Raw genomic sequence first — 21826 nt, 5'->3', positions numbered from 1 at the left:
GGTTTAATTAGACTTGATGGCCTCTGATATCCCTTCCAGTTCTGATACTCTCTGATTCTGTGAGAAACAGAAGATGGAAAGAGTTTTATATTTTTGTTAATCTTGCACTTTCTATAACAACCCATGGGGCTCCCCAGATTATATTACATCATCTACTTAAGAAGTAGCCCCAGAAAACAAAATGGAATCCTGTTATCCTTCATCTAACTCCAAGCATTTTCTTCCGGCTTGTACAACTGACATTTCACATATATGAAAAGAAAGTCTCTATCAAATAGTAATGTTTGATTAGAGCTCAGTCTTTGATTAGAGCTTGGCCATGGATTGCTTTTATGAAGTTCAAATTGAGTTGGAATTATGCTTTTTTCATTAACTGAAAGTTTTACCCCTGAAGAAATTGACCTTGTTCAGTTTCATTAATACAGTTCACTTGAATTTGTTCTACAAAGTAATGAAATGGTAGAATAGTATTATACCCCACAACAATAAGTATAATGAGCATGAAAGTAAACCACCTTCTAATTTTTGCAGTATTTTAAAAATCTGTAAATACATCAATCGTAATTCTTCAGTGTGTTTGTGATTTCATCAATAAATGTATACATCCCTCAGTGATATATATCAGAGATGCCAAACTTACAGCCCACAAAACTCCTGAGTGCTGCTGGAATTTTAATGTATTGAAGTGACTAAAATGTAATTGGAAAATGTTTAATAAGATAAATAAAAACATAGTAAAATGTTAATATTTTTGATTTGTAGTTTTCTTAGTCTGTGGCCCAAAAGGATTTGAGTTTGACAGCACTGAGGGCACAACCCATTTGTGCCAATCCATACCAAGAATCTGTTGTTTTTGTCCTCCAGAAATATTCCCCAAGAGTTATATCCAGGGTGTGGAAAGGCTGTCATTGTTTCTTTATGCTAGTATTCATGTCAAATCAACATCCACTTAAGTTTATCTGCTACTTTTTTTTTTTACAATACTGATTGATCAGAAAGGCTTTTATAGGCAAATAATAACTTCAGTCCTGAAATCAAATGCCTCACATTCAGAGTACTACCATCTCATCTGTCTATTTTGTTCTCTTTCTGTCGCCCATCATTCAAATAGCTCTTGCAGATAACTGTATGAATTTGTATACATATATTGAATTTAACATGTATTTCAACATATTTAATATGTATTGGACTACCTGCTAGCTAGGGGAGGGAGTAGAGGGAAGGAGGGGAAAATTTGGAACAAATTTTTTTTTGTTTTGTAAGGGTCAATGTTAGAAAAATTACCCATGCATGTGCTTTGTAAATAAAAAGCTTTAATAAAAAATAATAAAGATTGAAAAAAACACAAATAGCTCTTGCAATTCTAGCTCTTCAGTGGGGACTTTATTATCTCTAAGATGGAAGTGTTTAGACATGCTTTCATTTGCTTGGCAGTGATATCACTGTTCTAATGGATGGAATGGTTCATGCTTTTGCTTGGCGCTTGCTCCCATAGCATTCATCTGCATTGGGATTATTTATCTTAAAAGAAGAACTTTATGTGGCTAAAGCCAAATATAGTTAATTGCTCATATAGCTTTATATATTTGGACCTTGAAAGAATTAAGAACGGGGTCGTTAAATAAAGAGACAAGGTATGGTTCAGAAACAGCAAAGAAACTGAAATTTGAGAAGTGAAAGTCACATCAAATTGGCTAAGGATGTTGGAGAGCCAATTACTGTCCCTCAAGCTGGGGCTCTCATAACTCACTGTGTGCTCATGGGCAAGTCACATAGCCTTATTGGGTCTCAGTTTCTTTATTATTAAAAGTTACCTGTTCCTTGGGACTTGCTTTCCAGATCAGTGAGTTCTTTGGCTTAGATTGCTAGTTCTTGAAAGGTTTCAGCTATGGTCACTTCACTGCAGCTCCACCCTCTCTAGGCTGCTCTTTCGCCTTATTAGCAGTCTTGCTACCATGAATGTATGTTCCTGAAGAACTGGCCTCATCTTGTTTTTTTAGCTGTGTATTCCCAGCACATAGAACTTTATCAATGTATCTAAAAATGGGAAGAATAATACTAGTAGTTTCCTCTTAGATTTGTCTTGAAGTTCAGATGAGGTAATGTGTGTAAAACTATGCAAAGTTGAAAGTACCATATGCATATCAATAGTTATCTTTGTTATTTATTTCTTTCATTTATTTTCAGTTTCTGTTACTTAGGTATGAAGTGAGTAGCCCCTTGCGGGTCTAACTCTTAGTTTCTAAGGGCAAACCCTGGGAAAATCATAGTTCCTCTTTAACCATATGTTCCATACATTGGCTTCACACACCATATAGGGCTAACTGGTAAGGCACTGTGCTTTCTTTCCTCCCAAGAGAGGACTTTGAAGACAAGAATAGATGGGTTTTTGCCTATACTTAGTATAGTGTCTGCCATAGAGTAATGTGAGGATTCTTACAAGGTACTCATAAGTAAGTGGAATTGAGGAGACAGTAGTTAAATCTAATTTAGCATTGATTTGCTCCTACAACAAATAATGGTTTCCTAGTGATACAGTGATTAGTATGTACTCAGTGTACAGCATATAAGCAAGAAGCTCTCAGGGCCAGACACAGAAGCCCACTAGAAGCTCTCGGATCCTCAGCCACGATTCAGTTGAGGAGATTCACAAGCCAGAGAAGACAGCTTAAGCTCTCAGAACCAAGGAGAGAGATAGTCCTCTATTAAAGCTAAGTGGGCCCCAGGAAAAGAGACAAGACTTTGAAGGAGAAAAATGAAGGATTTGGACTTCAATCCCTGGCTGCATTTGGGGTGACTACCCTGAACTGAAACTAAGGCTGCCTACAGAAGCCCCCCAAGAAACCTGCTCCCAGAGAACATTATATTTTAGAGAAGAATATTACATTTAGAAACCCCCCAAGAAACCTCCTCCCAGAGATTATATTTTAGAGAAGAATATTACAGAGTAAGAACTTAATAAATGATTTTTAAAATAGGAATTCTGATCAAGAAGCTTCATTGATTCCCTGTTGCTTCTTGGAGATTATAAACTCCTGTTTAGAAATTAAAATCTTTCACAAGTCTATTTTTCTTTTTTATTTTTATTAAAGCTTTTTATTTACAAACCATATGCATGGATAATTTTTCAACACTGACCCCTGCAAAACTTTCCATTCCAAATTTTTCCCTCCTTCCCCTCACCCTCTCCCCTAGATGGTAGGTAGTCCACTACATGTTAAATATGTTAAATTATACATAAAATCCAATATATGTATACATATTTATACAGTTTTCTTCCTGCACAAGAAAAATCGGATCTAGATTCCTGAGTAGGAAAACAAAATGCAAGCAAACATCAACAGAAAGGGTAAAAATGCTATGTTGTGGTCCACACTCAATTCCCAGAGAGAGGCCTATGGGAATTGAGTGTGGACGGATTTCTTCATCACTGAACAATTGAAACTGGTTTGAATAATCTCATTGTTGAAAAGAGCCACGTTCATCAGAATTGATCATCATATAGTCTTGATCTTGCCATATATAATGATCTCCTGGTTCTGCTCATTTCACTTAGCATCAATTCATGTAAGTCTCTCCAAGCCTCTCTGAAATCATCCTGCACAAACCTATTTCTCTAGACTTATTTTTCCTTACTCCTCCTCATGTACCCTATGTTCTAGCTAAACTGGCTAGCTTTGTCTTCCAATTATGTAAAATTCCATCTCCTTCTCCATTATGCTTTTGCACAAGTTGTGTCCCATACTTGGAATGCTTTCCTTTCTTACTTTTGCCTCTTGGAATCTCTTCCCTTTTAGATTTACTTGCTTTCCCTCCTTCAAATAATTTTGTATTTACTATGTGTTTACATTTAGGTGTTTTGTTTTATTTTTTGCTTATTTGTGTATATTTTGTTTCCCCTCCATAGAATGTGAGCTTCTTAAAGGGGAAGACTAGTTATACTTTTAACTTCATATTCCTGGGGCTTTGTTATGTGAGAGTCAGTGAACATTCCATTCCCAAAGGAATTAAATGTAAGTATACTTTCTAGGGCAAAGAAGACGCTCCTGATGGATCACAGCAGTCTATGAAATGTAATTGTTTAGTAATAGAGAGAGGCAGAGTCAGGAATGCCATTCCAGAAATGTATGGTTGAAAAAGATAGTGGACTGGTTATCTGGCAGTAGCTAAAGATAATAAATGGGCAGATCATATTTTAATAGTGTCAAGGAAATGTGAGAAAGACCTGTGATCTACTGGGTGCATTCTCCAATAATGGGCTTTGGAGAGGACACGAACAGGAGCTGTACAGGATAGGTTGAAATGGATTATACAGTTCACTTCATGAGGGGGATCATCAGTACCAGTGCTATCATAGAACCATTGGAGTATTTTTGCGAAGTAGGTTATAGTTTATAGTAGCCTATAAGCACTTACTGAATAAAAATGATAATAAAGGTAAAAGTTATAATGATAACCAAACTATATTGATATAACTCTGGCTTATGATAATATCTCTTCCTTTCTTAGCCAACACCTTTGGTGGTAGATTTTCTTGTGGGGCTACTGACCATCTCTCTGTCATCTGCCAAACTTGTTATTATTTAATTGTATTGACTAAGTATTGACTAAGTTTCCTAAGGTTTGTGTGTGTGTGTTTCTCTTATCCACTTCATGTTTGGAAAGAGTATACTTAACTATTGGGACAAGAATCAGAAGTTTGCAATGATACCTCTTGCTGACTGTCAGCAAGCAGTGTCAGTATTTGCTATAGGTCTACAAAATCTTTGATGTAGTCTTATGAAACTGCAACTAAAAGTTAGAAATGGGAGCAGCAATGTAAGATTAATCATTGCTGATGTTTGTTGTTCAGATGCTGGGCTAAATGCTGGCCTTACTCAACTGGCTAGAGAGCCAGCATAGTCAAATGGAAAGTGGATCAGCCTGGGAGTAAAGATCATTAAGTAAAAATTGTTATCATTGTCATTGCTGTCATTTCTTATGTGTTATAAAGTTTAAGAAATGCCTTATGAATACTTTTTAATTCTCACACCGGTGATGGTAGGGTCTTTATTCCCATTTTTCTGATGAAGAAACTGAGACTGAGAGGTTAAGTGACTTGTCCAAAGAGATCCCTGCATCTAATAAGTGTCTGAAGTAAGCTTTAAATTCAGGTCTTCCTGACTGCGCTGGCAGCTTCTTTTAAGACTTGACTTAACATCTCAGCTTTTTTGTTTATAATTTCTGTGACCTTGAAGCAGTCATCCCTATCTACTTTCATTTTCTTTATCTGTAGAATGAATGACTTGGACAAGAGAATCCAACAATCCCCCTTTTCCTCTAAATTGTTGATCTTCATAATTATACTTGTGAGAATGTAATTTTATGGAGGCAGCTTGGTGTTCTGAAAAGTGTGTTGGGCTGAGAGGCAAGAACGTGTTCTGATTTTGCTGCTTACACCTGCTAGCTATGTGACCTTGGCCTTGTGTCTGAATTTCTTCACCAGTAAAATGGGTATAATGGCAATAACTGCAGTATCTTCCTCTCAGAGTTGTTATGTTCAAGTAAGAGGCTATATATAAAAATTATTGGTATAGTTTAAAGTACTATAGCATCATCAGTCCTGAGTGATTAATCTTCCAAAATCAACTATCAGTCTATTGTATGAGATCATTATATTGCTTTTTTAATAGAATAAATGGGGCCCAGCACATTTTGCTGCTGAAGAAATCCACATTTCCTATTGACTTGCATTATAAGGAGACAGTGGGTGTCCAATGAGGAGTGCCTGGCTTCTAGTCCAGTCCTACCTCTTGTCATTTATTAGATCTGTCCCCTTGGACACATTACCCACAATAAGATTTTCACTATTCCTTCGCTGGAATTGTTGTGAACATTACAAATGAGATAAATATATTTATAGTTCTTTTTTAACCACAGAAAAAGCTATATAAATGTAAGCTATTAGTGGTCTGCAGGAGAATCTAAGTCAATGAAGAATACCTGTCGTCCAGACCATATACAACAGGAAACACTATCTCCAGAGCTCATCCTTCACCATGTAAGTCTTGCATAGATATGGGAAATTGATAGTAAATTGTGTCTGGGATTGACCTGGGCATGAAGAAAAGGCCTTTTTGACTGCTTGGGATTTTTTCGTTGGTTTTCCTGTTGAGTTTTTTTTTTTTTTAATGCAATAACTTTTTAATTTTTTTAAATAAACATTAAAAAAATTTTAAACTTAAATACAGCATGAGAAAAGAGAATAATTACATGTATGCTGCAAATCATAAGAATTGATTCAATATAAAACAATAAGTTTCCAAATCAAGAAAACCTTTGTAATAAATGCTTCATATTGTTTTCAAAGCTGTCCGGGTTTTCGTGGTTGTGGTTTCCTTGTTGATTTTCTTTTAAAACAAGAAGTTTTGTTTTACTTTATTTTTCTCCTTCCTCCCACCCTAAAAAAGGCTACAGTTAAACATGGATATGTACATGCATACATACATACGTATATATGCAAATATGCATATGTATGTATATACTTATCTTTATACACATATATCCATAGATGCCTATAAACATACATGTAATACACATATATATTCATACCACACATTTGTAAGATTGTACTAATTTCTATCTGTCTTCTATTTCTCTCAAAGTGAACAGCATCTTCCTTCATAGGTCCAAATCTGTTCATGTTTTCCTCAGTCAACCAGCTCATCATTTCCTCCACTATAGCAGTATTCTAACTCAATCCCATCCTGAGAGATTGCCTGTGAAAGTTATTCCCGAGTTTTCTCCATTCCTTCTCTTCTTGGCTACATAAGGTTGATTTGCACAAGAAAATCTTAATTTAAAATAATTAAAATTCTACTCTTTATATTTCAACAGTGTTCTCCCTTATGATATAGTTTAAGGTCTGATACTGCTGAGTCTACTACTTTTGCATCTTTTTTCCTGATTTCTTTGAAGTTCCTGACCTTTTCTTCTTCCAAATGAACTTTGTTATTATTTTTTTCTAACTGTGTAAAATAATTGTTTTAGTAATTTAATTGGGATGACATCAAATAAGTAGATTAGTTGAGTAAAATTGTTATTTTAAAAATTATGATGTCTTTATCTACTCATAAACAATAAATACTACTTCAGTTATTTAGACCTGTGTTTATTTGCATAAAAGATGTTTCATGTTTATGTTCCTGTGTCTATTTTGGCAGGTATACACTCAGGTATTTTATAGCTTTTTAAAAAATGGCCTAACACAATATTGAATAACTGACATATAGAGCAATATCTCTATTTTTGACTTTTGATTAAATCTATTTTAACTTTAACTTTGAGATCATCATTACCATGCCTGCTTTTTTTTAATGTAATAAATTCTACTCCTGCCCTTTATTTTATCGTTGTTTGTATCTCTTTTTTATGTTTTCTGAAAGCAACATATTGTTGAATTCAAATTTTTAATATGCTTTCCATTTCCATTTATGGGTAAATTCATCCCACTCACATTTTAAGTTACAATTAGTTGTTATGTATTTTGCTTCTTCCTATTTTTTGTCCCTATCCTTCTTGCCCTATTTGCCTTATCTTACCTCACTTCTCTGCTTTATTTCTACCTACTACTTTGCCCTCTTATCACTTAACATATCCACCTTCTAAAAGTTCCTCCCTTATGCTCTCCCCTCCATCTGATCTCGTTGTCTTCTTCTTTCTGAATTTAGAAGACTTTTTTTTTACTCTTTTTCATATGTATGTCAATTTTTCCTTTTTTTGTCTCATTTGTATGACATCATTACTCCTTTTTATCACTTTCTATAGTTTTACTTTTTTAGAATCACCCATCGTACACAGCTTAGTTCAAGCCCTTCTTTAAAAGTACCCAAATAATGATGACAATCATAAGAGTACTGCTAATATTTTCCACATATATGAAGTAAACAATTTGAACTTATTGAGTTTGTTATAGTTGATCTTTAATTTTTACATGCCAAATGTCACATGTTAAGTTCTGGGGTTTTGTCACAAAAACCTGAAAGTCTTTCAGTTTGTTAAATGTCCATTTTTTTCATTCAGGTTTTCTGGGTAAGTTATACTTGGTTGTAATCCCTGTTCTTTTCCTCTATAGAATATTGTATTCCAAAACTAATGGTTTTTCTTCATAGTAGCTTCTAGATTTTGTAGAATCCTAGTTGTGTTGCCATGATATTTCAATTGTTTTTTTTTTCTTGTTACTTTCAATATTTTCTCCTTAGACGGGGAGCTTTGTAACTTGGTTATGATTTTCTTACAAGCTTTCCTCCTGGGATCTCTTTCAGGTGGTGATCAATGGTGTTTTTTTAAATTTCTGCTTTGACTAAGGATATGAACAGACAATTTTCAGATGATGAAATTGAAACTATTACCACTCATATGAAAGAGTGTTCCAAATCATTATTGATCAGAGAAATGCAAATTAAGACAACTCTGAGATACCACTACACATCTGTCAAATTGGCTAAGATGACAGGAAAAAATAATGATGAATGTTGGAGGGGATGCGGGAAAACTGGGACACTGATGCATTGTTGGTGGAGTTGTGAACGAATCCAACCATTCTGGAGAGCAATCTGGAATTATGCCCAAAAAGTTATCAAACTGTGCATACCCTTTGATCCAGCAGTGTTTCTATTGGGCTTATATCCCAAAGAAATACTAAAGAAGGGAAAGGGACCTGTACGTGCCAAAATGTTTGTAGCAGCCCTGTTTGTAGTGGCTAGAAGCTGGAAAATGAATGGATGCCCATCAATTGGAGAATGGCTGGGTAAATTGTGGTATATGAATGTTATGGAATGTTATTGTTCTGTAAGAAATGACCAGCAGGATGAATACAGAGAGGACTGGCGAGACTTACATGAACTGATGCTAAGTGAAATGAGCAGAACCAGGAAATCATTATACACTTCGACAACGATATTGTATGAGGATGTATTCTGATGGAAGTGGATCTCTTTGACAAAGAGACCTAACTGAGTTTCAATTGATAAATGATGGACAGAAGCAGCTACACCCAAAGAAAGAACACTGGGAAATGAATGTGAACTATCTGTATTTTTGTTTTTCTTCCCTTCTGAAGAAAGGTTATTTTTACCTTCTGAATCCAATTCTCCCTGCGCAACAAGAGAACTGTTCAGTTCTGCAAACATATATTGTATCTAGAATATACTGCAACATATCTAACATATATAGGACTGCTTGCCATCTAGGAGAGGGGAGGGAGGGGAAAAATTGGAACAGAAACGAGTGCAAGGGATAATGTTGTAAAAAAATTACCCTGGCATGGATTCTGTCAATATGAAGTTATTATTAAATAAAATAAAATATTAAAAAAAAAGAACAAAGAACAAACAAAAAAAAATTTCTGCTTTGACTACTTATTCTAGAAATTCAGGGCAATTTTCCTTTGATAATTGCTTTCAATATCACATCAAGATTCCTTTTAAATTATATTTTTCAGGTAGTCCAACTATTTTTATGTTATTTCTATTTGATTTGTTCTTCAGATAAATTGTTTTTCTGATGACAGATATTTCACTTTCTCTTCTATTTTTTCATTCTTTGAAAGAATTCAGTCAAATTTTGATTGAGTTTTATGATTTCTTGGTATCTTAGATGTCCTGCAAGTGATTTTGCTCTCAGGTGTCTGCAAACTATGGCTGTTTTCTCTGCCCTGCAACTGAAACCAGGGACTCTGCTGTCCTGTAAGTGTCCACAACCAGCAGGGTTCCTGGTGTGTGCTAGCTGCTCCTTACAGCCACAGCTTGGAATGCATTTCATCATGTTATGGGAGTTGGAGATTTCCAACTGCCAGGTTGGAGTTTTAGTTGAAGGAATTATCTGCACAGAAATTGGAAGTGAACTAATGGCAGCTCTTGTGATCATGACGTGAAATGGCATGGAGCAAAAGAGAATGTGGGATGGAGCCTTGAAGGATATATTTAGTTTGTGGCCATGACATGAAGAACTAGCAAAAGAGACTGGGAAGGAACCATTAAACATTTAGGAGGAGAACTAGGAGAGAGCACGATCACAGAAAACTAAGTGATAAGAAACAGTTCAGAAGGATATGGTGAGTAATTTCAAAGGCAGCAGAAAGGTTGAGAAAGATGAACAATGAGAAAAGGACATTGGATCTGGCAAGTAGGAGATCACTGGTAACTTTAGAGAGGGTAATTTTAGTTGGATAATGAAGTCAGAGGCCACATTGTAGAGAGTTTAGAAGAAAGCAAGAGGAGAGGAAGTGGAGGCGCACTGAGTGTAGGTAGATTTATCAAGGAGTTAAGCCAAGACCAGGAGAAAAGACATAGAAAAATAAATAGTAGGGATCAAGTGCAATTTAATTTTTAAGAATGAGAGTGACATAAATATATTGTTAGCACAGGAGAAAAAGCAAATGTATAAGCAAAGACAGATAATAAGAGAAAGTTGGGAGAAGTGAAAATTGGGCTCAGTGTGGCACATATAGAAAGGCTGACTTTGGTAAGGAGATAAAGTGAAAGTATGAGATAGTAAAGGAAGATGTGAGAAAAAAGGAGAAAGGGAACAGGGATTGCCTATATGGTCCAATTTCATGTGGCAAGACCCTTGACTGAGAAGTTATTTGGAGAGGGTAATATGGAACCTTTGGGAGAGACAAATTTTGGAGCAGCTACTTTAGGGATTGGGAAAGCTAATCTATGCGAGAGGTATAAAAAGTTTATCTTGCAAGTTGGGGAGCCACAATGGGAGAGTAATGGCAGAAACTCATTGTGCTCCCCAAACCACTCCAAATTCCTTTAAATAATTATTAATTTTAAAATATTGAATCAAAACAAATTTTAGAGCATCAGGACACAAAAAAAGTGGAGTAGAACAGTTTTCTGGCTGAAGACAACTTAGAAGATCAGCAGGAAAAGTGTGTGGAAACTGATGCAGTCCTGGTGCAGGCCACACTAGAGTAGCCCTGGCTCTGGTTCCAGCACCAGCAAAGCAGGACCTCTGAATCAGCAGCCCTGGCGTTTCTAGCCCTCTCAGCCCAGAGACAGCAAAGACAACTTGGAATGTCAGTGGACAAGGTCTGTCAAGGGAAGACGCCTTGGGAAATCAGCAGACCAAGAGTGGGCGTGGATAGCCGTGGCTGTGACACCTTCCTGAAGCCTCGGCTCACAAGAGATCTCTTTACTAGCTCTGTTGTAGCACATGAGATCTTGCAGCTGTGGAGGGATGGGGACACTCCTCACAGCTCCAGAGCAGAAAAGAGTACTTGTGATTAGTGCCCCAAAAGGATTTCTGAATACAGCTGCACAAAGCCCCTATAAAATTTCATACTCAGAATTCCAAGGATTAAATTTGTGGCCTTGTTTATTAGTCATACATTTTGCATTGGTTACTTAACTTTTACTATTTTATGTTAAATGTTTTTGTTGATTATTTGCTGTGTTTGCTATTCAGATTACCATTCCATGACTCAGCCCACAGAGCAATGTTGTTAAGTAAAACAAATCAACATATTGACTATATTGGGCATTGCACACCTAGTGTTGTACTTAGAATCTGTCACCTGTGCAGTGGCATGAGAGAGGCACAGTTCTGTGTAGTCATAATTGTAGATGTTTCATGTCACAAGTGTTGGCAGCTATTAATTGAGTGGTTGTATCATAGTACAGTCAATAGGAGATCCTCAGGTGGCAGAAATATTAGAAAGATGTTTGCCTTGAGATTAATATCTGGAGCCCTCTGAATACCTGTTGTAATTTGCCTTTTTTGCTCTCTTTCTACATTTTCAATCCTACTCATTAGTAAATGTGGGACTATTGTTCTCCTACCATATATGGTAGGACATATGGCATCTTGACACCTCCTTCAGAATCTATTATTTTAAAACTAATAGTAGTTGCTCCTGGGTACCACTGTAGATGTTTTGAGGTTAAATGGTCTTAAATAACTTAAAATTAGTTACTTTTTAATGAAATAAATGGGGAAGGAGACTTTTTAAACCCTCAGAAATTCACTCCCAATTCTGCAGAACTTTTATTGTGTAAAATATGTCATGCAACTAGAATAGATGTGTTGGGAAGTACTGAAACTTTAATGGGACTTGGGGTTGGGAAATGTTTACTATCCAGGGTCAGTAACTTTCTAAATAAGCATTGTTGTGGTGACCTGAAAAAATCCTCATGCTTTGAAGAGTTACTCACCATCAGAAAAATTTAATCACTGAAAGAATAAGGCCTGACAATTTTATGGAGGGTAGAATGTATTCTGGAAACATGCTAAGGAACAGGATGGGGACTGGACCTATGAGTTTATTATTCAAAGGGCTCTCAAGTCTGACACTTCCTTCTGCCAACAAATATTGGCACATTCACTGCAGTTTAGAGTTTTTGAGTGTTGCCTGGAAGGCTGAGAGGTTAAGTGCCTCAGCCAGAATAAACCAGCCAGTATGTGTCAGAGGAAGTACTTGTACAGAGGTTTTCCTGGCCTCAGGAGCAGTTCGCTGTCCATTATACCATTCTGACTTGAATGGAAGCATAGCAGAATTTTGCTTCAAATCTTTGTCTGACAGAAGATTTTCTAATAGATTTCAAAACATTTTAAAAAACCAATAAATGTATTTGGGGTTTGTGACACAACAAAGTTAATCCCTACTCTTTATGGAATCCTGTTGTGTGTTGGATCTTTATCAGGGATACCCTTTATTTAAGAGATGAATAGTATTCAGTACCTTTGCTTTTACCATACCTTCACTATCAAAAGACCATTAAACATTGAGAGTTGTGTATATAGTTACCAGAGAGTCTTTGATGAAGATATAGGAGAATGTGTGTGAAAGATTTCTTAGAGGAGAGCCCTCAAAGCCTGGCTTGGCCTTGCTTAGTGAAATGCTTTTTTAAATTGACAAAACAAAAACTATAATCGTATCAGGCATTCTCTCTAAATTTTGGTTGTTTGTGTAATTGCAAAGAAGTGATCTGTTCTTGAAATTTGTTTGCAAAAGCCAGCCAATTGCATTTTTGTATTTCTCTATTGCAAGACCATTGGAACTGGCCTGAATTACCTCGCTGTTGAAAAGAGCCACATATCCAGTTATTCTTTTATTATTATAGCTTCTTATTTACAAGCTATATGCATGGGTGATTTTTCAGCATTGACAATTGTAAAACCATTTGTTCCAATCTTTCTCCTCCTTCCCCCCACCCACTCCCCCAGATGGCAGGTAGACCAATATATGTTAAAGTATATGTTAAATACAATATATGTATACATATCCATACAAGATATACATATACATATCTTGATGCACAAGAAGGATAGGACTTTAAAATAATGTACAATTAACCTCTGAAGGGAATCAAAAATGCAGGCGGACAAAAATAGAGGGATTGGAAATTCTATGTAGTGGTTCATGCTCATTTCCCAGAGTTCTTTCACTGGGTGTTGCTGGTTTTCTTCATTATTGAAGAAATGGAACTGATTGGGTCCATCTCATTGTTGAAGAGAGCCACGTCCATCAGAATTGATCATCATATTGTATTGTTGTATATCGTTATTCTTACCAAGATTTTTAGAGATGAAAAAGAGGTGTATGGTTTGATGGTTATCAATGTCTTCTCGGTCATCTTTTCCATAAATCATATAGTACATTATTTTTCTACTTTATTAATTTCTTCTCTTCCCTGAGTTATCTTGTAAGATGATCCTCCAAATCTTGCAAAGTGTGACTTAGATGACAAAATGCTATGTTTGGAGGCAGGAAGATAAATTTGAATCTGGCCTCAGACAGTTATTAGTGATATCATCCTGGGCAAGTCCCTTAACCACTGCCTCCTTTAGTTTATTTATCTGAAAAATGGGAGTTATAGTAGCCCCTACTTCTCAGGCTTGTTATAAGGATGAAATGAATCAATATATGCAACTCATTGTAAAACTGTATTTGCTATTATTAATATGAAATAGGAATTACAAAATGGATCTAACAATTCCATCATTAAGACTCCTCTAAAAATCATGAGAAGAGAAATTAAGGACTTATGAATATAGTAGTTCTCAAAACTCTTCTAGGTATAACAATTTCTAAAATAGCATATAAGGAATATATACTCTGGATATATACAACTCAATAATAATGAAATGAATGATCATATGTTAATGGTATTGATCTTCCTTGTTTCTTTCTCTATGATATTGCCTCCCCATAATTAATGAAAGTGCTGTGAATATTATGGTACTCATAATGGCTTGATCTAAAATTGCTAATTAAATAAGAAATTGTCTTTTATGGATCTCAGGCTTTCTGAAATATTCTTTTTTCTCCTAGGCCAACATATTGTTTTCTTAAAAGTGTTTATAGATTTTGGAACAATAAAAATTTTGTATTGCCATCTCTTGGCTTGTTTCTCTTGCTTCTTGTCTTTTTTATTTATAACTTTTTCTAGTTCTGCTGATTTCACTCTCTATCCTCTCTTTTAGGTCCTTGTAAATTTCCCTGTGCTCTTTATATTTATCATTCATACAGATGAACAGGTTACCAGTTTTGTAGAGAAAAACTAATATTTGACTAAACATCTTTGATGTAATTTTTCTTTTGTTTTTAATATTACCAACAGTCATGCTTTCTCTTATTATTGGTAGTGGTTGCTTCATTGTAAACAAAGCATTCTTCTCATCTAAATTCATCAGAATTCAGAGAGCTATGGCTTTGCAACAGGTCGCCATCCTACTAGTAATCTTTTCTATTTTATGTTCTCCAACCTGTTGCACAGGTGGATAAATTAACTTCTTTCTGTAGTTGTAAAGAAGTATCAGGATGTAATCTCTTTTTCTACAGGCTCATTGAAAATACCTTGATGAGCTGTATGTACTTTGTTTGAGGTCTAAAGTATTTTCCATTAAGTTTTCTCCTTTGTCTCTGTAGCATAAAAACTTTTGTTTCACGTAGCTTGGAGGATGTTTTTGCTCTGGAAAGAACTATTAAAAACATTTTCAGATTTTTGTGCAATGATGTCATGTCTGGGAAGTTGGAGTAGCTGTGGCTATAATAGTAGACCTTAACCAAAAGCATGTCACTCATTTCAGTATAATTTATTGGTTGATTTTTCTAGAAATAATCTTAGAAGGCATATTTGCTACCTGCCATTTCATGAAAGGCAATAAGTTTCTGTTGTATAATTCTTGCTACCAAATCATGCCCTTCTAGGTATTCAATAGGTATTAATTTTTTATAGCCTGTAGTAATATTTTACATAGTTTATACCATTGCTCTCTATGTCCAGGCTCCTTAATGTTAACTTTTATCAAATTGCTGGTAGTAGCAATCTGGTCCTAAATTATTATCAATTATTTTTCTGTTTCCATAAACAAATCCTCTGTGAATCAGCCTGAGTTCATGACTGAGTTCATGAAAAGCACCCATCAGGAAAAAAATGGCTAAATAATGCCAAGCTATACAGATTATTTGAAATCGAAGCTGAATGGAAAGATCACATTCAAAGTACTTAGCATCTATGTAATGCTGGTCTTTATGTACACTTTCGGAACTGCAACCTGGACCATAACCAATTTGGAATGTATCCTAACAGTACACAAAGTTAATGAAATATAGAAGTTCATACATAACCTTAATGCAACTATGAAAAGATTATTTGGTTCCACACTTGGATCTTTGGCATTTCAAATGTTCCATATCTAAGCAAATCCTTTTTTATTACATTTGAAAAATCCATTGGTGAAGTCATTTATGCTTCTTTTAAAAAGTATATTTCTGTAGGATTTGGGGATATTTACCATGTACTTTATAAATGTTTTTCAATCTTCCATTTTTGGTAAAAAACAATCTTTTCATAGTTGCATTAAGGTTATGTATGGACTTCTATATTTCATAAGCTTTGTGTACTGTTAGGATACATTCCAAATTGGTTATGGTCCAGGTTGCAGTTCCAAAAGTGTACATGAAGACCAGCATTACATAGATGCTAAGTACTTTGAATGTGATCTTTTCATTCAGCTTCGATTTCAAATAATCTGTATATCTTGGCATTATTTAGCCATATTTTTCCTGATGACTTTATGATCTGTGTCTTGTTTGAAGGAGACAAAGGTATTTATATGTATTCTTTTGGTCCACTAGTATAATTTGACTTTGAGATACATAAACATGTAATTTGTTTATCTTTGATGAGGTTAGTGGTGTACTCACCTTTTGGTAATAGATATGTGATATCATCTGTTAAGAAAGGTGGGATAAAGCTTATCCCACGGAAAAAGTTGGTAAAGTACTTTGCTAGGAATTTGTGGATCACTTTGAAGCATTTGAGCCAATAACTGTTACTCTTAGCCATATCTAATCCTTTTCAATTTTGTGAAGAAGCTAGTTTCAGTCATATCCTTTGACTTAATTATTCTCTCATTATATTTAAAAAATGTTGGAAGTTTCTCTTGTTTGATCCAACTTATATTTTGGAATTCTTGAGATCTGACAAATGGCCGGGAATTTGCTATATCTTCCTTCTTCCCAAATTCTCTGTCTTCTTTGAGTTCTTTGTTTCTCAAGATAAAGTAATAAATATTTTGATTAATGTTATTTTTTTTTAATTTGTGCTACTTAGATTCCTCCTTTTGACTTAAACTTTTGGATTTGCTTTCACTTACTAAATAAAGGAATCTAGAATTTTTGACATACATTTATTTTCAGGTTTCTGTTTTATATATTTCATTTTTATTATCTTTGATCAGATTTTCAATAGTTCTCTCAAGCTATGAAAGAGTTACCATGGTATTTGACTGCTTGCCTTTACCTTTTATTTTCTTAGCAGATCCAATTTTTCTCTTATGTTTTTTCATGTGAGATACCACATATTCTTTTGTGTGTAAATCCTAAAATGCTTTATACTTGTGTCAGATATTATGGGAGAATGTTGGGGAGGGGGGTTTCCTATGAGGATTATAGTAAGTGAATGACTTTTTTTTTCATTGCTATTTTGGTTTGGTTGGTGGACTACTTGGGTTAATGTAGTTACATGTGAAAAGGGTCTTTTCATCATTCCAGCCTAAGTAAGCCAATTTCCTTTCTAAGATAATTTGAGATGTTAGTGTTGTTTTATTTTATGTAATTAGATTTTCATATGATAGAGTTTACATCAAATGAAAATTTAAATGTTCTTGGCATCTTCAACTTTTCCATTATCATATTTTATTAGCTTGTTGATTTTATCTTTTATTTCCTCTAATCTAGGTGTAAAGATGAAGTGATTCCTTACCATTGCTATGAATTGTGAGTTGAGCTGAGCAGTACCATCGACAGAAAGCAATATTATAAGTGATGAAGTATATTTCAATTTTTTATTGTAATACTGTTGCATAATGCAAATGTTTTTGCCTACCACCCATTTCATGCTCAATTATGGTTTTCCTGTGTTAGTATTTGCACTGTGTGTACCAAAGCATTTTCAGCAAGTAGGGACTTTCAGATTTGTTTCAATATGTCTTGCGTTACAGTATGATAGAGACAGAGATAGCATTATAATAGAACCACACATTGAGAGTTGGAAGGGATATTGTTCTTCATCTAGTCCTTCTTATGGTACCAGCTTGTGAAATAGTGCCATTATTTTGACCATCCTTCATTTTAAGCTGATTATCTTGGAGTAAAATTAACCTGAAAGCCTATTCCATACCACTGATTTCCTTAAATCTTAAGAACAATTACTTACATTGACCATTAAGTTATTGAGTCAGTATCCAAAACAGTGTTTAAAAGTTACTTCTAGGCCATCACATCTACCTGATAATCTGAGGACCCACAGAGTTGCCACTAGTAATGATACTGGGTGTTGGAGTTAACATACTTTACTGTACTTCATGGTATAGATCCTAGATACAACTTGGAACATGTCATTATCATCATCCATCCATATTCTCTCCTTCATCATCTTTATCATTTCATTCCATTTCTCTTTTTATACAGTTCAGATAGAAACAGTCCTTTGACAAATACCTCTCCTATTATTCTTTGATTTTCAATGTTCTTTGTACTTTTGCAAAGGTATGTAATGTAGTTTTTTAATAATTGAATAAGGGTATTAGGATGTTTAGTCCTCATCCCCTCTAGGCTCACTGAAGTACCTTTGGGACCTATTCCAGGAGCAGACTAGAGAAAAGAGATGAAATAGACCTCTTTTTATTCATTGATCATTTCTTTCAGATCTTTTAATTGGCTTTTCCCCCTATGTAGCTTGAATTATGGGTATTTGTAATGGTGATATATTTTTTACTATAATAGTATTGTGTTTTTCCAAATACATGTAAAGATAGTTTTATACATTAATTTTTATAAAACTTTGTGATGGATGGTATTATATATTTTTTAAATTGTTCTTTTGTTTTTATGGATCATTATTGTCGTTATGTCCAGAGGATCTTGGGCCACAATAATGATTTGGTTCCATGCTTTTGGTTGACTTCACCAGGAACTTTGGGTTCTTTACATGTTATATGGGGACTTGGAGCCCTTCATTCTCAATCAGCAATTCTGTATATTATGAACAAAACCCTGAAAGAAGAGATAGTAAGAGCTACCACATTTAAAACAACTATAGACTGTATAAATTATCTGGGAGTGTATCTGCCAAGATAAGGCCAAGAACTCCATGAACATAATAAAACACTTTTTTATCAATAGAGTCAGATTTAAATAATTGGAGAAATATCAATTGCTCATGAGTTAGCAGAGCCAATAAAATAAGAATGACAATTCAATCTATTTAAGCTATATTTATTTAATGTCATCCCAATTAAACTGCCAAAAAAACTATTTTATTGAGGTAAAAATAAAAATAAAAAATTCTTCTGGAAAAACAGAAGGGCAAGAATATCAAAGGAATTAATGAAAAAAAGTAAAGGAATAAGGCTTTAGCAGTACCAGATCTTAAATTGTATTAATAGGCAGTAATTATGAAAAGTATCTGGTACTGGTTAAGAAATACAAAAGTGGGTCAGTGGAACAGAGTAGACAAAATATATGGTAGTAAATGATGATAGTATCCTTGTGCTTAACAAAAGTAGAGATTTAAGCTTTTCGGATAATAATAAATTATTTCAATTGTTGGGCAAGGTAGAAAGCAGTCTGATAGAAATTGGGATATATATCAAAATATTACGCCATTTAGCAAGAGAAAGTCTTAATGGATACATGACATAGATATAAAGGAAGACAAACAAAAACCAAAAGAGCATGAAACACATTACCTATCAGATTTACAGACATGAGAAGAGTTTTTTAATGAACAAGAAAAAGAGAGAACACTGAAAGATATAAAATTTTGATTACATTAAATTAAAAAGATTTTGTGCAAGTAAAACCAATATGAACAAGATTAGAAGGAAAAAAGAAAACTGGAGGGAGGGGCATTTTATTCAGTTTCTCAGATAAAAGTCTCATATCTCAAATATGTAGAAAACTGTCAAATTTATAGCAGCATGGGTCATTCCCTAATTAATAAATGGTCAAAGGATAAATACAGTTAGTTTTTCAGTGAAGAAATCAAAACTATGTATAATCACATGAAAAATGTTCTAGGTCATTATTGATTAGAGAAATGAAAATTAAAACATCTTTGAGATATCATCTCAATAGTTATGGAATACTACTAGAAAGAAAGGAGTGATGAGCTTGCTGATTTTAGAAAAACATGGAAAGATGTATATGAACTCACAAGAAACAAAGGGAGCAGAACCAAAGAACACATTTACAGTAAAATAGTGTACATTTATTTTACAATAAATTGAAAAATACTTGTAAACAATCACGTTATTCTGAATATCATAAATACTCAGATAAATATAAAGGACCTATAAAGGAAGATGTTCTCCACCTACAGAAAAAGAACTGATAAATAGAAGTATGCATAATATGTTTTACATATATTTATAAACATGCATCAAATGGTGGCCTCCAAGACAGGGTGGAGAGGGAAGAAGGGAGACAATTTAGAACTTAAAATGTAATCCCCAAAAAAGAACGAATAAAAGAAAACTTAAAAAGAAATATAACTTCACTAAGAGTCATCAAAGGTTACAAGAATCAAGGTAATATGGTGCATTGGACCCAATAGCAGCTCTAGGCAGTAGACAGACTTCCTGTGTTTCTCTCTGTCACCCATGGGAATGCTTGTCCCGATTCCAATATTAGAAGCCCGTTAAGTCAGGACCAACCACCAACCATGACTCTCCTTTCTGTAATTATTATTATCCATAAAAGCTAGTAGCTGTATTAGCCCTAGAGTCACTGGGGAGATTATCAAAACAGGAACTTCCTGCCTTTTATCTCTTTCTCTTCCTTCATTTTAAACTTTTTCTCTGTACTTTTCCTGACTTCAGAGGTGTTTTCTTCTTCTACCTCATTAAATTGTCCATTTGGTTTTTCTTCATTTTCTTTTCATAATAATCAAGACTTAGTGGATGCTCCAACCCAATATGGCCAATCCCTATTATATTTTACCAAGTGTATGTTTCTTCTACCCTGGGCTCAAAAATAGGGCATATTCCCAAGGACAAGGTACAAGTGTAGGCCTAGGGAAGCTATATTGGTTCCCAGTCTGATTCTGCTTCTACAGCATAGGTCCGGTCCACTTTTATAGGAATAAATCTAGGTGAAAACCCAAAGGTAACACTGTTTTTTGAGCAAAGGTCAGAATGGGGACTGAAGGTAAGTTGGAACCTTGTGTGATACTTGAGTATCTTGGCTACTAGTGCCATTGTCTGTCTTCTTAACAATTAAGCTTTTTCTGTTGTTTGGCACCCATGCCCTTTGGAAGTGCTGGCACATATCCTGCTGGAAGTCTATTCAACTCCTGCGTACCAGTTCATTGTGTGCAGTGCTCACATTTGTTTGCAAGGAAGCAGTCAAAATTCCCTTTGACTCATGTGTTGTTTCAGGGATTCAGTGGGGGAAAACACATCTCTAGGAAGAGAATACCAACTTCTGTAAAAAACAAAAACCTTATCTTTCATGGTAAAGATTAGTCTTTCAAATACCATTTTAATGGTCCAAATACCATTTTAATATGGCACCCTAGTGCCTTCATAATGCTAATTCATTTTAGATATGTTTTACGATACAGATAGGGTACCTCAGCTTACCTTATTCCACCAAAGAGAACCAATCACAAATTATGACAATTTCAAGAAATGCTTATTATGGTAACTTGTTCATTATTTGTATAATCTTAGGAGCTTTGTATTAATGCATTTTTGCTGCCCCAGTTTAGAAGACCCATAAAATAAACTATTTTATAGCATTTTATTTAAAGTTAATAAATTTATATCTACTATGTTGAAAGAAGTTCATAAATCAGACTCCTTAAATTTAGTGACAGTCAATAAACAGCCGTGCAACATTTATATTCTTAAATTTTAATGTGAACTATTCTTTGGAGACTCTGTGGAGAAAAAGCAGTGCTAGTCTTATTGTCCTACTGTTTCCTTCCATTTAAAATTATCCATTTATAGTTTTAAAAGACAGGTATCAAAGTGGATACAGTAATAGTAAGTTTTGGTTGTTTATCTTCTCCAATTAAAATTATGTACAGCTGGCATGCAAAACATTCTAGAATAGTGACAATCAATATAGTATTTGTATCCCCTCTGTGGTTGTTATCCAACTTGATTAGGAATGACATTTTTCACTTCAGGTTGCAATATGTGTCTATTGTAATTCCTGTAAGATGCCAATTTTTAACATACTTTTTGGGCCTTGCCTGTTTTATAAACTGTGTTTAATAAACTCTTCAAATAGTTTTCAAAAACCATTCCTCTTTGCCCCATTCAA

The sequence above is a fragment of the Antechinus flavipes genome, chromosome X (genome assembly GCF_016432865.1).
Source record: "Antechinus flavipes isolate AdamAnt ecotype Samford, QLD, Australia chromosome X, AdamAnt_v2, whole genome shotgun sequence".
Lineage (NCBI taxonomy): Eukaryota > Metazoa > Chordata > Mammalia > Dasyuromorphia > Dasyuridae > Antechinus > Antechinus flavipes.
The sequence above is the reverse complement of the archived record's forward strand: the minus strand, read 5'-3'. Positions refer to the sequence as shown.